The sequence below is a fragment of the Clytia hemisphaerica genome, unplaced genomic scaffold (assembly GCF_902728285.1).
Source record: "Clytia hemisphaerica strain Z4C2 unplaced genomic scaffold, Clytia hemisphaerica genome assembly, whole genome shotgun sequence".
In the NCBI taxonomy this organism is placed as follows: Eukaryota; Metazoa; Cnidaria; class Hydrozoa; order Leptothecata; family Clytiidae; genus Clytia; species Clytia hemisphaerica.
Window position 1 is genome coordinate 961,801 of NW_027103417.1, and position 19,866 is coordinate 981,666.

The window sequence follows — 19,866 nt, forward strand, 5'->3', positions numbered from 1 at the left end:
TAAAAATTTCACCGGGGATAAAAAATTTTCTTTGGAAATCCAGTGGGGATTTTTCAAAGACAGAAAATACCAGTGGGGACACAGAATTAGAATAAAAATTTCAGTGGGGATTTCGAAATTTTCTTTTTTTCCAAGTTTGTTGAAACAGTACAGTAAGTGTGATCAACGACCTAATAAAATAGATAGACCAGTATCATATTGAAATGATCCGCGTAAGAATGATAAAAAATTTAATGATTTTTTGCATCATTAAAATGTCATTCCGCTTGCAAAAGCATTTTTTAAGATTAGCTATTGGTTGATATTGATCACATGACCTAAATTTTGTGAATATGTTCTTAATTTCAAGTCAAACTTTTAGGCTTAAAAATTAGTAAACATTGTTAAAAAATTATAACATTTGTATTTGGATAGTGTTTGTGTTTTCTATCTTAAGAACGCACCATGAACGCACGTTTATTTCCTTAGAGTTTTTCAAAAATGTTTATGTTCTTAAAGAAAATGTGCTGAAAAGCGCAACAGTGTTGTCGAAAAATATTGAAAAATATCTTGTGAGAAAGATGATTAAAAATACGATCTGACGTAAGCAAAAAAATCGAAAATTATGTTTATGGTCAGTAGAAATTGGATATAATTGATTTTACACCATTTAGAGATGCTTGTAAAAAGTCTGATTTCTTTGTAATGACTTACGCGGACGGCAGAAAGACGGCAAGATGAAAGAATACAAAATGAATGGAAAACAAAAGATTTCTAAGAGCCATTTGCATGAAGTTCTTGGTCCATCTATTTTATTAAGTCGTTGGTGTGATAAGCAAGCAATTTTATTTCAATCTTTATGTAATTATATGGATATGCATAATGCATAATAACATTTTTCTTTCCTCCCACCCAGTCTTGATTGGGTCAATGAGGCTCATTAAGTTGAATTACTTATATATCATTTCCTCCCTAAGTTCATTTGGCCAAAATTTCCAAACATAGACCTTTCATCTTGAACGGGCAGAATAGCAACTATTTGCTAACATGACAGCTATAACAAGAAATAGAAAAGCTGTATTGGAGTGGCTACTTTCCTAGGACAGTTGCCATATATATTTGATGAGATCAACGTCCTCATGATCTCGGACATAAATTTTGTATACCATGATCCTAATGAGCAGCCTAGCTCAATGGTACAAGATCGAGCAATCGACTGTCAATTTAATATTACCCCAGTTTTTTCGGATTCGATTGTATTTGATTACGTTTACAGGGGGGTTTAGGATTTAAAAAGAGTGGTGTATCTCTGGTATTATGACGTAACGGCTACATAAGTGTCTAAGGAGGCGCCACCATGGTTGAGGCCGACGGGTTGGAAAATTTTTGAAAATAGGACCCTCTAGATTGGCTAAATATGGCCTCAAATTTCAAATTTTTGACAGTAAAAAAGCAGTTTTTTAGTCGTAATATAGCAAGATTTCAGGGTCTTTTCAGAGTGGAAAAGGAAAATAATGGGTTTCCTAGTAGTTTAAAAATTTTTTATACTCATACTCGGGTAAGTTATGGCATGTCTCAAAAACTGGAAATTACCATAATTTTTAGATCGCATTAGTCGACGGAAAATGACCAAACAAATGACTGAACGTGAAAGGTACTATGATGTAGTTTCTAACCTGATGTGTAACCTAATTGTTTTTTCGCTGATTTTCGCAAAAAACCGCAAAAACTTAATATTACGTAATAATCGATGACGTCATCAAAACTAAAAATTGAATTTCTCAAGAATGGTTTATCCAATTGTCATCAAACTTTTAGGAAAGATGTATCTTATTAAAGTCGATCATTTGAAAAAAATAATTCTTCGAAATTTTGATGACGTCAGCAGAAATTAGTAAAAAATGAAAAATCCTATTTTCTGCTGACGTCATCAAAGTTTTGAAAAAATTCTTTTTTCAAATGATCGACTTTAGTAAGATACATCTTTGGTGAAAGTTTGAAGACAATTGAATAAACCATTCTTGAGAAATTCAATTTTTAGTTTTAGTGACGTCATCGATTATTACGTAATAATCAGTTTTTGCGGTTTTTCGCGAAAATCAGCGAAAAAACAATTAGGTTACACATCAGGTTAGAAACTACATCATAGTACCTTTCATGTTCGGTCATTTGTTTGGTCATTTTCTGTCGACTAATGCGATCTAAAAATTATGGTAATTTTAAGACATGCCATAACTTACCCGAGTAGTGAGGTCTGTTAGCACATAAAAACGTAAGAATACTTCAGATGGTGATTAAAGCATGAAATTTGGCACAAATGATCCTTAGAGGGTCTAAATCTTAATTTTAAACAGTAACACCAAATTTTGCCACCTGGCCACCTGTCAGATGACGTCATCAGGTGGCTTAGCAAAAATTTATTTTTTTGAAAATATTTAAAATCTGATGGTATCAGCGGAAAGAGCATGAAATGCTGATGAAAATCGAGGTATAAAACATGCCTTCAAAATCTTCCTATCAAAAGTTATGAAGGTTTAAAGTTTTGTGATGACGTCATCATAAGCCTTTCCAGGCAAAACCTAAAATCCCGTAATAACGGAACTAGTTGACCAAATTTAGTGTTTTATACATGAATCCATGTCAAAATTCGAAGTTCCATCTGATGCTTGGGTCTAAACAACATAGGAAGGCTTAAAACATCCAAAAAAATTAGTTGGTTGTACACTGTGTTCCTGAAGGGAGAACGCTGCGTTGATTTGCCTTGTAAAGCTCAAAATCTAAGTTTTAGTATTCTGTAGGATTTAAAGCTTTTAATTCAATTTGAACATCAGAATCGGAAAAAGCAATGAATTTTGATATGATTTCATGTATAAAACATGAAATTTGGTCAATTTGTACCAAAATTACGAGGTTTTTAAGTTTTGCCTGGAAAGGCTAATGATGACGTCATCAAAAAACTTTCAACCTCTATAACTTTTGATAGGAAGATTTTCAAGGCATGTTTTATACCTCAATTTTTATCAGCATTTCATACTCTTTCCGCTGGAACCATCAGATTTTGAACATTTTCAAAAAAATAATTTTTTGCCCAGTCACCTGATGACGTCATCTGGCAGGTGGCCAGGTGGCAAAATTTGGTGTTACTGTTTAAAATTAAGTTTTAGACCCTCTAAGGATCATCTGTGCCAAATTTCATGCTTTAATCACCATCTGAAGTATTTTTGTGCTAACAGACCTCACTATCAGGTCTAGAGTTCCTAAGCCAAGTTGCTTTTAGGCCATTTTGAGGCCTGAGCCCTTTAGCACTGCGTTGCTTATAAAATTCAAAACCGTATAGCTAAAAAAGTTATGATAGAAAAAGAAAAGATCACACAATTTCTTTTAAAATCCATTCACTTTTTGAATAAATAGGTATCTCAACAATAATAATGTACACATTTTCTATTAAACAGCATGGAAATATCACAAGCCTCACAAAGGGAGAGAGCCATAAAAATATACAAAAGAGATGAACAAGAAAATTATTAGAAATTTTGTGTATAATCTATTATATCAAAACCTCTGTGAGAAAAAAAAAAGTTATGTTGAAGCTTTTTTGAGTCAAAGTTGTTCATTTGTTTTGAAAAATAAAAATCTATTATCAAGCTTTGATGAAGCTTATGGACATTTTTCAACAAAACTAAATATGAAATAAAATGTAAAAACTAGAAAAACAGTAATAATATAATGCCTCTATATACATCCATTTCTCCTTATGTCACTTTCATTAAAATTCCAAAAGACACCAGCCAAAACATAAAATAATTCACAATAATCCCAAAAAAAATGAAAAACATTTCTCAGTCAAGCAAATGAATTCTTGGTACTTATTTTAAATCATAGGTTGGGTTTCTTTCAGTTTCAAGTCCCTTCAAGAATGTCAAAGAAATCAACAAAAACCATTATACCCAGAGATAGAAGAGTGCTGATGCGAAAACGCCTAAAGCTAAAGAAAAGGAAATCAACTCAAAAGATTCACCAAAAACTTATCGATATTGAACTTAAACTTCAAGAATCATACTCCAATGAAAGAAAGAACCAAGAAACAAATGCTACTTCGAAAATAAAATCCAATCCAAAATATTTTTATTCGTACGCAAAACGCTTTTCAAAACACAAACCATTGAAGGATCCAAAAACCAATCAACTGACAAATGACAGTCAAAAAATGGCAAACATTCTACAAGATCAATATACCTCTGTTTTTATGGAACCACTACCCAACTATAACTTGCCAGAAATCACCGAAAATCAACCAAATCTAAGTGATATCGACTTCTCAGAACAAAATATTATAGAGGAGATCGACACTTTATCCTCCAATGCTGCAGCAGGACCTGACGGCTTCCCTGCAATTTTCTTAAAACAAGTCAAGTCACAGATTGCGGCCCCTCTCTCTCTAATCTGGAGAAATATACTTGACAAAGGCTACACACCTCAACTTTTGAAAACCAGTTTCATCACACCCATCTTTAAAAAAGGCAACCAAGGCCTACCTGAAAACTATCGACCTGTAGCATTAACTTCGCATGTAACCAAGATCTTCGAGAAGATTGTCAGAAAACGGCTACAAAATCATCTAGAAGAAAACGACCTCTTTAACGATAATCAACATGGATTCAGGTCTGGAAGATCATGTCTTAGCCAACTTCTATCGCACACAGAACGACTCATTCATCACATTGAAAAAGGACGTAACGTTGACGTTATTTACCTTGATTTCAGCAAGGCATTTGACCGTGTAGATCATACAATCCTACTCCATAAAATCGAGAGAAATGGTATAACTGGCAAATTACTGCAATGGATCAGATCCTTCCTTACCGGTAGGACCCAACAAGTATCTGTTGACTACATCCTCTCCAAAAAAGCAGAAGTCATTTCTGGCGTCCCCCAAGGATCAGTTCTTGGTCCACTTCTCTTCCTGATAATGATCCAAGATATTGACACTAACATCCTACATTCATTTCTATCTTCATTTGCCGACGATACACGTTTAATGAAGGAGATCTCTAATAACACTGATGCTCAATTTCTACAAAACGACCTTGATGTGGTGTATCAATGGACATCATTAAACAACATGCAGCTCAATGGCTTGAAGTTTGAACATCTTAAATACGGAAAAAATGAAGAACTGAAAGAACACTCAAGTTACCTCTCAGACACTGGCTCTCCTATCGAAACCAAGATGGACGTGAAGGATTTAGGAGTCACTCTGGATGTTAACATGACATACAGCAAACACATTACAAACCAGATCGAGAAAGTCAAAAGTATCATTGCTTGGATCCATCGAACGTTCAAAACAAGAGATTGTCAAGTAATGCTAACTCTTTGGAAGTCACTGGTACTACCACACATTGACTATTGCTCCCAGCTGTGGTCACCTTCAAAAAGATATCTGATCCAACAACTGGAATCACTTCAAAAAGCTTACCTGAATAGAATCCCTACACTTCAACATCTCAACTATTGGGAGAAGCTCAAAGAACTTAAACTATACAGCCTGGAGCGGCGCAGAGAAAGATACAGGATTATCTACACCTGGAGCATCCTAGAACAGCTTGTACCAAATTTTAACTATGCTGAAAACAAAGGTGGCATCTTCAGTTACGATAACCAGAGACTGGGTAGAAAATGTTATCTAAAAGAGGTGAACATAAGGCAAAAAAACATATGGAGAGACTCCCTGTCAGAAGAAGGTCCCAGACTATTTAATGCCCTCCCACAATCCATCCGTAACCTCAAAAACTGCTCCAAAACTAGTTTTAAACATCAATTGGACCATTTTCTCAATTCACTACCGGACGAGCCACTGCTGCCGAATTACTTTCCTCTTAGGAGAGCTGATTCAAATAGCATCAAAGTCATGGTCCATCATCGGATTTCTCAAATTGGATGATTGTTGAGACGAACAAAGAAGCCTTCAAAAAAAAAAAAAAAAAAAAAAAAAAAAAAAAAGTATCTTTACTTTGTGTATATGCATGTCAGGATGATAGCAGAACAGGAATATAATCCATCAAAAATGAATTTGAAACATATTCCATAGTTAGTTCAAGAAATGTCGTTCGATGTTTGAGCTCTGAGTTTGGGAAGAAGCACGTCAAATTATCAATATCATTGACCGATTCATAATTTTGATAACAAAAATCACATTCATGGCCTTGAGAAGTCTGTTTACAATCTCTTTGATATCTGAACTATTTGACAGGTTCAGTATCATATGCAATCAGTTCAACAATTTTGTCTTTGTTGGTGGTCACTAGATAGCCCTATCATATGCATCTGCTGCTGTTGTATTTTGCAGGCCATGGGTCATGCTGTTGTATCATGATATGGACAAAATAAAATCCTCCAGAAATTCCTCACAACAAGATTCAAAGCAAATCATTCCCATAATTTTTTAGTTTCTACAATGACAATATCCATTCTCTCCCTTGTATAAATTTCTTTTTTCTTGAGGTAGAAATAAATCCAGACAAACATGTCCCTCTCAGGACTCAGCTTCTTGCAAAGTTTTCCAAGTTTGTTTTCTCTCTGTCTTCCTTTTCATTTCATCATAACAGTTTACAAAACATCAAACTGACACTGATAAAAATCCATTAAAGTATTCTCAGGGTCAACAGAAGTCTATTTTCAACCCATTTTAATCATCAAAACTCCATAAAACTGCATGAAGAGCACAAAGGTTTAAAACCACTGTAAACCTGTAAACAGTTTTTCCAGTGTCTCACATTCTAGACTAGGCCTGTTAACAAAAAATCGGGATTTTCTAGCCTAGCTGAGCGCGTACTACTTAGGTAAAGAAATCTGTCAGTTTGTTTCGCTTAGCTTGCGAGCGTGCAAAATATATATTTAAAGGTATTTCAAAATCAAAACAAATATGGTAGACAATCTATCTTAAAAATTGGATGTTAAAAAAAATTGGCTGGCTGGATGAAGTTGCTTGACAATGAACAGTCAGTCTTAAAGATAAAGATTATCAGTTAAGAGTTAATCAAAGATAGAATAACAGTTAGCAGTTTTTTTAACATAAGTTTTCAAACTAAAGTTTTGCATAAATTCTGTTGATGTTTTTGAGCATAGGCGGGTAGCGGGGTTTTCTCAAAATCTTCAAGTTTCAGTGGGGACCGGCGGGGAAATAAAAATTTTGAAGAGCTACTTAGTGGGGATCTAGATAAATTGAAAGTTTTCAGTGGGGATTCCCCGGAGGCAAATTTAGCCCGTTTTTTTCCCCGGGGACAAAATTTTGGACCTTTTTTTCAGCGGGTGGGGGTGCCCAGCGGGTCTGTGACACGGGGGTGTACTAAAATTTCTATTCTATTCTACATAAACATTTGGAAATATATGGCATATTTTATGTCCAGTATAACTTTTTGAGCCCATTTTTACCTGCACATTATCTAGGATTTCCTCCGTATAATTCTACCTTAATGCTACTTGTTTCAAATAAACACCCCTCCTAAAGAGGAGACGTTCGTTCTAAGGGGGCCGTTTATTTGAGGGGGAGTTTAAAAGAAGGGGGCGTTTATTCGAAGTAATATGGTATGGCTCTGAATCTTTTCTTATCTTGATGGTGAAAGAGCTACACTAAAAACACTCCTCACCCTCTTATTTACATACAACATCCTTCTTTCAAGCAACCCCAAACTTGAAAAATACCTTTCAAACACCTTCCCCCTCGAAAGTAAAACATTACAGAAAATACAAAAATTAAATAAACCCCTGTGTCACAAACCCGGTGGGACCCCCGCCCCACTAGAAACATAAGCCCAAAATTCGTCCCCGGTGGAGTTAAACCTCTCAAATTTCGTCCCAATCGGAAAAATTGAAGTATCACTGTAGAGTTTTAATGTAAATTTACCGTCCCCACTGGAATTTTCGTATTGAAAAAAATAGAAATCAAAATCCCCAGTCATAAAATAGAAGGGATTTTCTACCCCTACTGAAGAATTCTCCCTCAATTTCATCCCCATCGGCTAAAACACAGGGGTGTTTAAATATTAATAATTAAAAATTATGACCGGAAAAGCAAGGCTTGACACAGGAAAAAATCTTTAAATCCCAAACTAGTGAAAATTGAAAAACAGATTGGGAATTTCAACCCATTTCTTTTAGGATTAGGGAATGTTAGCTTGGGATTCTTTGGAGCATTGGGTATTTGCTGACATTCCCTAATCCTAAAAGAAATGGGTTGAAATTCCCAATCTGTTTTTCAATTTTCACTTTCTTTGGAGCATTGGGTATTTGTTTTTACCGTTCTGGAAATAATTTCCCAAATCTGTTTGGCATATTCAGAGAGATTCTTTGATCTTAGGAGATCATCACTGTGAAGAAATTTCCATCATGTCCAGTACTATGACATTTATCCTCTGGCAGCCAGCTGCACAGTTCGTAAACATCTCTCTTCCTTTTATCTCCATAATATGAAGCCGTCAATCAAAAATTACAACTAACGAAAATAAAAGTGTTAAAACAAATGTCAATCAAACGACATACGACAAAAAGCCGAAAACGAAAGAGAAATCTCGAATATTTTCATGCCTTTTATGGTAATTGTCGTGAAAAAAAGATTTCTGTTGTTAATTGAGTTATCTGAAAAAGGTAGTGTACAGACACTTTTATCTTTTAGTAAAAACAGAAATTGTAAATTACAAAGATGGAATGATGCTTTCCCACTTTCGAAAGCTAAAAGCATTGACAAAGAGTGAAGTGAAAAGAAAAAGATCAAACATGTTGAAAGAATTTGACGGCGACTGTTTTTTCAAAATTGCACTTTGGCCGAAGTTTATTCGAAGAAAATTCTTTTCGAGTCCTTATGGCGATTGTGATACTTTTGATTTTGTATCTGTTTTTTTCAGGTAAAACATACTTCCTTACATGGTATTAAACACTCCCCCGGTGTAAATTTCAGACCCCCGCCACTGAAATATACAAGTTTCTCGCGAGTTTTTATGATTTTTTGATTACACGCTTTTTTTTTATAAGAATGGTGTAAATCCATTTCATCATGGATATTCTTAACTTTTTTGGGAAAATCATCCTAAAATATTCTTACAACATTCTTAGGTTAGGATCCTAATTGACAATTTATAATTTAAACTGGTCTAAAAATGGCATTCTTAGCTTGAGTAGCAAAATTCTATGATGGTGATATTCTTAGCATATTCTTGATTTTTTGGCCATTTTCATCATGGACATTCTTATAAAGTGTATTCTTATAAAAAAAAAGCGTGTACCTCACCAAAAACAAATAGTTTTGTATTGTTCCTTGGTGAGTTCCACTTTGACGATTTTTCGACGTGGAGTAATGTCGACGTGGATTTTATTTTTCGCTTCTGCTTAGTCTACTATCAATACTATGTATAGGCTAACTCTTAAATCAATTAAAATGCAATTCAATTCAATTGAATAATATATATTTGCTTTATTTCCAGGAAATGGATGCTCACCAATGTTATATTTGGCGTGATTTCTGTCGCATCACATGTAAAAAATCCACGTTGGAAAAAACGAATTTACCAACTTGACTGGTTATTCAAAAACGAATTTTTTCATCGCGATAAATGGTTCTACTTCGATATTTACGAAACAAAATACTTATATATGAACGGTAATAAACGAATAAAAAGCTAGACTGTGATGGTAGTATTTCTAATGAGGAGTGTGCTGGTCCTACATTCATGTCATGCTGCCATATTTGGCCCCATATTTAGTTTGATTTTACTTAACAGACTTAACAAAGAAATTAATTTTTCGGGCCTTTCATTAATTAGTGGATGAATTAATTAATTAAATTAATTGGCTTTTCAATAATTAATTACTCAAATCGAATACATTACACAATTAATACATCACTTAATTGATTGATAAAAAATTTGTGATTTTGGATGGATGTGATTTTTTGCTTTTGCTATGTGTGATATTTGCGTGTTTTAATTCTTTTGTTTCTTTTAAGATTTTTACACGTTTTTGTAAGAACTAAATAAGATCCTTTACATTTGAGCCTAAAAATATTCTTATTTTTGGCATTTTATGAGTATTTTTATTATGTTATTTACTAAGGATTTACATGCTTTATAGTTTCCCAAGACTCATGTTCTTATATGCTTTGTTCTTTGTAGAAAAAACAACGTGTACAGTATACTACACTACATTCATACATAATCTTTTGATGTGCTTTTAAATTTGTTAAAAAGGCGGTCGGTTGATTGGGTTTTTTCTTGCTACCGCTGACGAAAATTGGATAAATAGATTTGTTTTTCTGCACGTGGTGAAAATCGTGAAGATCTTTTTTTGGGTATATTTAATGACAGCTTTCCAATTTTTTTGCCCTAGTACCCCCCCCCCCGGGGGGTTTTATTCACAAGGGGTTAGGTTCTTACTCCTGCGAATATTTTTAGTTTAGAGATTATTTACTTTATCATCAATAGTAGCAAAATTAAGTTGTATTATCTTTTTTATCAATGTAAATACTATGTTACAAAAAAAATTAGTATTGAGATTCTTTATAACAGATTATGCTATGGGTCCTCATCCGAATTTTACTGTTTAGAATTTGAGTCGTGAAACATTACGGTCCTTCTTTCACCCGTGTTAATATATTGTAACATTTATCCTTTAAAAACAGGGCCGATCGAAAATTATTTTTGGCCATGCATTAAAAGAATGATCAATTATAACAATTGAAATTTAACAAGATGACAGCGTAAAAAAATATTCTTTGAATTCCCCGTTCTAATTTCCCAATTATTACACCAATAATATAATAATGAATGAAATAAAATTTTCAACGGCTGAAACTTAAAACGTCGTCATTTTAAATTCAATTGAAAATGAAAAAAACATCTCCAGGTAATCGATCGTTAAGACACATATCAATAACTTAAAATCTTGACCGGATAGGTGAATTTACGGACAGTAAGAACCAAAAGGTTAAATCATTATAGAGCCAAATTTTTGGGAATGTTCACAGCCCTTCTAAATTTTTTGTATCCTGCTCAGCTGCTGCTCACCACGTGTTCCAAGTCAACTCGACAAACATAATAATTACTGATTGACGTCAAAAAAGTTAGCAATCTTCAAAAAGGTGTCAAGATGATGGGAGCAAATCGAAGCAAACAAGTGTAATTGACTTCTATTTTCATTGTTACCTATGTAACAAATATTTTAATTGTTTCGAAAAAAATTTTAATTATGCTTGAGGTTAGAAGCAAATATATAACTTATGTCAAAACTTCGGATAATAAATTACAAAAAACAATGAGCCTTTTGTTTAAAAATCAATGCTCGAATTTGAATGTAAAATTTTTTTCATTTTTTCCCATGAAATTTGCTGCTGGCTGCACGAGCAAAACCGTTGGACGGAATCTACCGTTGGCACGGATTTTGTGGGGTACATATACCTATATACCTATATACCCCATAGCACCACGTGCCAAAATAGCCAGGCCACGTGTGTTATATTTTGCTTTTTTCATTTTTTCCCACCAAATTTGTTGCTGGCTGCAGGAGCAAAACTGTTGAACGAAATCTGCCGTTGGCACGGATTTCGTGGGGTACATATACATATATACCTATATACCCCATAGCACCACGTGCCAAAATAGCCAGGACACGTGTGTTATATTTCTTTCTTTTTTTTTCACGAAATTTGCTGCTGGCTGCACGAGCAAAACCGTTGGACGAAATCTGCCGTTGGCACGGATTTCGTGGGGTACATATACCTATATACCCCATAGCACCACGTGCAAAAATAGCCAGGACACGTGTGTTATATTTCGTTCTTTTTTTTCACGAAATTTGCTGCTGCTGCACGAGCAAAACCGTTGGACGATGTCTGCCGTTGGCACGGATTTCGTGGGGTATATATACCTATATACCTATATACCCCATAGCACCACGTGCCAAAATAGCCAGGCCACGTGTGTTATATTTGTTTTTTTCATTTTTTCCTAAGAAATTTGCTGCTAGCTGCACGAGCAAAACTGTTGGACGAAATCTGCCGTTGGCACGGATTTCGTGGGGTACATATACCTATATACCCCATAGCACCACGTGCCAAAATAGCCAGGACACGTGTGTTATATTTCGTTCTTTTTTTTCACGAAATTTGCTGCTGGCTGCACGAGCAAAACCGTTGGACGAAATCTGCCGTTGGCACGGATTTCGTGGGTACATATACCTATATACCTATATACCCCGTAGCACTATATGCCTATATACCCCATAGCACCACGTGCCAAAATAGCCAGGCCACGTGTGTTATATTTCGTTCTTTTTTTTCACGAAATTTGCTGCTGGCTGCACGAGCAAAACCGTTGGACGAAATCTGCCGTTGACACGGATTTCGTGGGGTATATATACCTATATACCTATATACCCCATAGCACCACGTGCCAAAATAGCCAGGCCACGTGTGTTATATTTTGTTTTTTTCATTTTTTCCCACGAAATTTGCTGCTGGCTGCACGAGCAAAACTGTTGGACGAAATCTGCCGTTGGCACGGATTTCGTGGGGTACATATACCTATATACCTATACACCCCATAGCACCACGTGCAAAAATAGCCAGGCCACGTGTGTTATATTTCGCTCTTTTTTTTCCACGAAATTTGCTGCTGGCTGCACAAGCAAAACCGTTGGACGAAATCTGCCGTTGGCACGGATTTCGTGGGGTACATATACCTATATACCCCATAGCACCACGTGCCAAAATAGCCAGGACACGTGTGTTATATTTCGTTCTTTTATTTCACGAAATTTGCTGCTGGCTGCACGAGCAAAACCGTTGGACAAAATCTGCCGTTTGCACGGATTTCGTGGGTACATATACCTATATACCTATATACCCCATAGCACTATATGCCTATATACCCCATAGCACCACGTGCCAAAATAGCCAGGCCACGTGTGTTATATCTTTTTTTTTTTATTTTTTCCCACGAAATTTGCTGCTGGCTGCACGAGCAAAACTGTTGGACGAAATCTGCCGTTGGCACGGATTTCGTGGGTACATATACCTATATACCTATATACCCCATAGCATGATATGCCTATATACCCCATAGCACCACGTGCCAAAAGAGCCAGGCCACGTGTGTTATATCTTGTATTTTTTTATTTTTTTCCCACGAAATTTGCTGCTGGCTGCACGAGCAAAACTGTAGGACGAAATCTGCCGTTGGCACGGATTTCGTGGGTACATATACCTATATACCCCATAGCACTATATGCCTATATACCCCATAGCACCACGTGCCAAAATAGCCAGGCCACGTGTGTTATATTTCGTTCTTTTATTTCACGAAATTTGCTGCTGGCTGCACGAGCAAAACCGTTGGACGAAATCTGCCGTTGGCACGGATTTCGTGGGTACATATACCTATATACCTATATACCCCATAGCACTATATGCCTATATACCCCATAGCACCACGTGCCAAAATAGCCAGGCCACGTTAGTTATATCTTGTTTTTTTTCATTTTTTCCCACGAAATTTGCTGCTGGCTGCACGAGCAAAACTGTTGGATGAAATCTGCCGTTGGCACGGATTTCGTGGGTACATATACCTATATACCTATATACCCCATAGCATTATATGCCTATATACCCCATAGCACCACGTGCCAAAATAGCCAGGCCACGTGTGTTATATCTTGTTTTTTTTTATTTTTTCCGAAATTTGCTGCTGGCTGCACGAGCAAAACTGTTGGACGAAATCTGCCGTTGGCACGGATTTCGTGGGTACATATACCTATATATAATATACACCCCATTGCACCACGTGCCAAAATAGCCAGGCCATGTGTGTTATATTTCGGTCTTTTTTTTCCACGAAATATGCTGCTGGCTGCACAAGCAAAACCGTTGGACGAAATCTGCCGTTGGCACGGATTTCGTGGGGTACATATACCCTTATACCTATAATATACCCCATAGCACCACGTGCCAAAATAGCCAGGCCACGTGTGTTATATTTTGTTTTTTTCATTTTTTCCCACGAAATTTGCTGCTGGCTGCACGAGCAAAACTGTTGGACGAAATCTGCCGTTGGCACGGATTTCGTGGGTACATATACCTATATACCTATATACCCCATAGCACTATATGCCTATATACCCCATAGCACCACGTGCCAAAATAGCCAGGCCACGTGTGTTATATTTTGTTTTTTTCATTTTTTCCCACGAAATTTGCTCCTGGCTGCACGAGCAAAACTGTTGGACGAAATCTGCCGTTGGCACGGATTTCGTGGGTACATATACCTATATACCCCATAGCACTATATGCCTATATACCCCATAGCACCATGTGCCAAAATAGCCAGGCCACGTGTGTTATATTTCGTTCTTTTTTTTCATGAAATTTGCTGCTGGCTGCACGAGCAAAACGGAAAAAACTCTTGTATAGTGATCATTCCAACATTTTAAATCTTCCGGGGGTTTTGTTGTTTGGAATTGCTTAGGTAATGGTTGCTAGTAACGGCTTGTCACTGTGCCGGGTGCATACTCGGCGCCTTGGGCCCCGCAGGGTTGCTAGTAACGGCTCGAATTTCATTCAGGTTAAATAAAGGGCAATTTTGCCCATATGATAATAACATTACCCCCTCTTTTTTGTCATTCTATAAGTATTTCCAAATTTTGTGATTTGATGTGCCAGTATGTGTTATATTTCGTTCTTTTTTTCACGAAATTTGCTGCTGGCTGCACGAGCAAAACCGTTGGACGAAGTCTGCCGTTGGCACGGATTTCGTGGGGTACATATACCTATATACCTATATACCCCATAGCACCACGTGCCAAAATAGCCAGGACACGTGTGTTATATTTTGTTTTTTTCATTTTTTCCCACGAAATTTGCTGCTGGCTGCACGAGCAAATTTGTTGGACGAAATCTGCCGTTGGCACGGATTTCGTGGGGTATATATACCTATATACCTTTATACCCCATAGCACTATATGCAAAAATAGCCAGGCCAAGTGTGTTATATCTTGTTTTTTTTATTTTTTCCCACGAAATTTGCTGCTGGCTGCACGAGCAAAACTGTTGGACGAAATCTGCCATTGGCACGGATTTCGTGGGGTACATATACCTATATACCTATACACCCCATTGCACCACGTGCCAAAATAGCCAGGCCACGTGTGTTATATTTCGCTCTTTTCTTTCCACGAAATTTGCTGCTGGCTGCACAAGCAAAACCGTTGGACGAAATCTGCCGTTGGCACGGATTTCGTGGGGTACATATACCTATATACCTATATACCCCATAGCACCACGTGCCAAAATAGCCAGGACACGTGTGTTATATTTCGTTCTTTTTTTTCACGAAATTTGCTGCTGGCTGCACGAGCAAAACCGTTGGACGATATCTGCCGTTGGCACGGATTTCGTAGGTACATATACCTATATACCTATATACCCCATAGCACTATATGCCTATATACCCCATAGCACCACGTGCCAAAATAGCCAGGCCACGTGTGTTATATTTCGTTCTTTTTTTTTCACGAAATTTGCTGCTGGCTACATGAGCAAAACCGTTGGACGAAATCTGCCGTTGGCACGGATTTCGTGGGGTATATATATACCTATTTACCTATATACCCCATAGCACCACGTGCCAAAATAGCCAGGCCACGTCTGTTATATTTTGTTTTTTTCATTTTTTCCCACGAAATTTGCTGCTGGCTGCACGAGCAAAACTGTTGGACGAAATCTGCCGTTGGCACGGATTTCGTGGGGTACATATACCTATATACCTATATACCCCATAGCACCACGTGCCAAAATAGCCAGGACACGTGTGTTATATTTGTTTCTTTTTTTTCACGAAATTTGCTGCTGGCTGCACGAGCAAAACCGTTGGACGAATTCTGCCGTTGGCACGGATTTTGTGGGGTACATATACCTATATACCTATACACCCCATTGCACCACGTGCCAAAATAGCCAGGCCATGTGTGTTATATTTCGGTCTTTTTTTTCCACGAAATTTGCTGCTGGCTGCATGAGCAAAACCGTTGGACGAAATCTGCCGTTGGCACGGATTTCGTGGGGTACATATACCTATATACCTATAATATACCCCATAGCACTACGTTTCAAAATAGCCAGGCCACTTGTGTTATATTTTGTTTTTTTTCATTTTTTCCCACGAAATTTGCTGCTGGCTGCACGAGCAAAACTGTTGGACGAAATCTGCCGTTGGCACGGATTTCGTGTGGTACATATACTTATATACCTATATACCCCATAGCACCACGTGCCAAAATAGCCAGGCCACGTGTGTTATATTTCGTTCTTTTTTCTCATGAAATTTGCTGCTGGCTGCACGAGCAAAACGGAATAAACAGTGTGGCTCAACGGATAGCGAGCTGGGATTCTGATCAGAAACGTGTGTTATATTTCGGTCGTTTTTTCACGGAGTTTCCATCTGTAAGTTGTCTTAAGGAGGTGTTTATTGATATAATTTTGTTTTTAAAACTAAGTCTGAGATCATATTATAGAGATAATAGGTGGGATGGTGTGCTGCCATAATTTATCTTTGTGAGTGTTTATCGAGAATTTGTCGTTTTTCCGAGAATTTTACCGAGAACGACTTTCAACTTCGTTATTAACGTTATATTAACATAACCATTTATAAAATTGCATTTCAAAACTAAGTCTGAGATCACATTATGGAGATAACTTGTGTGGGATACTGCCGCTGGCTGCCAGCTGTAATATGTCATAGTACTGGACATAACTCCGAAAGATACCAAAGTACTGTTCAATGTTTGTTTGTANCATTCATGTCCAGTACTATGACATTTATCCTCTGGCAGCCAGCTGCACAGTTCGTAAACATCTCTCTTCCTTTTATCTCCATAATATGAAGCCGTCAATCAAAAATTACAACTAACGAAAATAAAAGTGTTAAAACAAATGTCAATCAAACGACATACGACAAAAAGCCGAAAACGAAAGAGAAATCTCGAATCTTTTCATGCCTTTTATGATAATTGTCGTGAAAAAAAGATTTCTGTTGTTAATTGAGTTATCTGAAAAAGGTAGTGTACAGACACTTTTATCTTTTAGTAAAAACAGAAATTGTAAATTACAAAGATGGAATGATGCTTTCCCACTTTCGAAAGCTAAAAGCATTGACAAAGAGTGAAGTGAAAAGAAAAAGATCAAACATGTTGAAAGAATTTGACGGCGACTGTTTTTTCAAAATTGCACTTTGGCCGAAGTTTTTATTCGAAGAAAAATTCTTTTCGAGTCCTTATGGCGATGTGATACTTTGATTTGTATCTGTTTTTTTCAGGTAAAACATACTTCCTTACATGGTATTAAAACACTCCCCCGGTGTAAATTTCAGACCCCCGCCATGAAATATACAAGTTTCTCGCGAGTTTTTATGGTTTTTTGATTACCTCACCAAAAACAAATAGTTTTGTATTGTTCCTTGGTGAGTTCCACTTTGACGATTTTTCGACGTGGAGTAATGTCGACGTGGATTTTATTTTTCGCTACTGCTTAGTCTACTATATAAGGCTAACTCTTAAATCAATAAAATGCAATTCAATTCAATTGTAATTATATTTGCTTTATTTCCAGGAAATGGATGCCACACAATGTATATTTGGCGTGGTTTCTGTATCACATTAAAAAATCCACGTTGGAAAAAACGAATTTAACCAACTTGAATGGTTATTAAACGAATTTTTCATCGCGATAAATGGTTGATATTTTACTATTATCTGTGAAAAGAAAAACACTTTTACTTTTAAAAACTGTTTTTTCAAATACAACCCGATGCTTTCCCATCTTTCGAAAAATTCTAAACCCTTATGGCAAAAGTGAAGTTTTAAAAGAAAAATACAACATGTTTGAAAAATACTCGACTGTTTTTTCATTTCCACCCCCGCCACTGTTTTCGAGTCCTATTGGTTTTTGATTGTGATACTTTTGATTTTGTATGTTTTTTTCGGGTTTATTCCTTTGGTATTAATTGGTTGTGTAACTCTAAATCAATTTCTTGCGAGTTTTTTGTTTTTTTATTGGCTTTATGTCCTTGGTGGAATACCACCTTTTTGTTATATTTGGGCGTGTTCTGTCGCACGTATTGTAACTTTTGTCATTTGGGGTTTTACCTCTGACTTGGTGGTCAAAAACGGCGTTTTTCTTTCTTTCGCTGTAAATGGTTCATTCGCATTTTACGAACGTTTTTTTCTTAGATGGAAACGGTAATTTTACGAAACAAGCTAGGACTTTTGTTGGTCGTATTTCTTGAGGTGTGCTGGTCTACATTCATTCATGCTGCATATTTGGCCCCATATTTAGTTTGATTTTACTAACAGACTTAACAAAGAAATTAATTTTTCGGGCCTTCATTAATTAGTGGATGAATTAATTAATTAAATTAATTGGCTTTTCAATAATTAATTACTCAATCGAATACATTACACAATAATAATCACTTAATTGATTGATAAAAATTTGTGATTTTGGATGGATGTGATTTTTGCTTTTGCTATGTGTGATATTGCTTGTTTAATTCTTTTGTTTCTTTTAAGATTTTTACACGTTTTTAAGAAATAAATAAGATCCTTTACATTGAGCTAACAATTTCTTTTTTGGCATTTTATGCGTATTTTTATTATGTATTTACTAAGGATTTACATGCTTTATAGTTTCCCAAGACTCATGTCTTATATGCTTTGTTTTTGTAGAAAAAACAAACGTGTACGTATACTACACTACATTCATACATAATCTTTGATTGCTTTTCAATTTGTTAAAAAGGCGTCGGTGATTGGGTTTTTTCTTGCTACCGCTGACGAAAATTAGATAAATAGATTTGTTTTTCTGCACGGGTGAAAATCGTGAAGATCTTTTTTTGGGTCTATTTAATGACAGTTCCCAATTTTTAACCGAATCTATCAGCGGTTAAAATATAGATGCGGTCAGATGGGTTTTATTCACAAGGGGTTAGGTCTTACTCCTGCGAATATTTTTAGTTAGAGATTATTTACTTTATCATCAATAGTAGCAAAATTAAGTGTATTATCTTTTTATCAATGTAAATACTATGTACAAAAAAAAAATAGTATGAGATCTTATAAACAGATTATGCTATGGGTCCTCATCCGAATTTATTGTTAAGGAATTTGAGTCGGCAACCATTACGGTCCTTCTTTCACCCGTGTAATATATTGTAACATTTATCCTTAAAAACAGGGCCGATCGAAAATTATTTTTGGCCATGCATAAAAGAATGATCAATTATAACAATTGAAATTTAACAAGATGACAGCGTAAAAAATATTCTTTGAATTCCCCGTTCTAATTTCCCATATTACACCAATAATAATAATGAATGAAATAAATTTCAACGGCTGAACTTAAAACGTCGTCATTTTAAATTCAATTGAAAATGAAAAAAAACATCTCCAGGTAATCGTCGTTAAGACACATATCATAACTTAAAATCTTGACCGGATAGGGAATTTACGGACAGTAAGAACGAAAAGGTTAATCATTATAGAGCCAATTTTTGGGAATGTTCACAGCCCTTCTAAATTTTTGTTATCCTGCTCAGCTGCTGCTCACCACGTGTTTCCAAGTAACTCGACAAAATAATATTACTGATGACGTCAAAAAAGTTAGCAATCTTCAGAAGGTGTCAAGATGATAGGAGCAATCGAAGCAAACAAGTGTAATGACTTCTATTTTCATTGTTACCTATGTAACAAATATTTTAATTGTTTCGAAAAAAATGTTAATTATGCTTGAGGTTAGAAGCAAATATATAACTTATGTCAAAACTTCGGATAATAAATTACAAAAAACAATGA

The 19,866-nt window shown here is 36.0% G+C and overlaps 1 long non-coding RNA gene across 1 annotated transcript; it reads left to right on the plus strand.

The window, feature by feature from the left end:
* Positions 1-8,377: 8,377 nt before the first annotated feature.
* On the plus strand, positions 8,378-10,188 carry LOC136797701 (uncharacterized). The gene is made up of 2 exons (XR_010845290.1): positions 8,378-8,882; positions 9,459-10,188. It is a non-coding gene; the product is annotated as an uncharacterized lncRNA (long non-coding RNA).
* Positions 10,189-19,866: the final 9,678 nt, after the last annotated feature.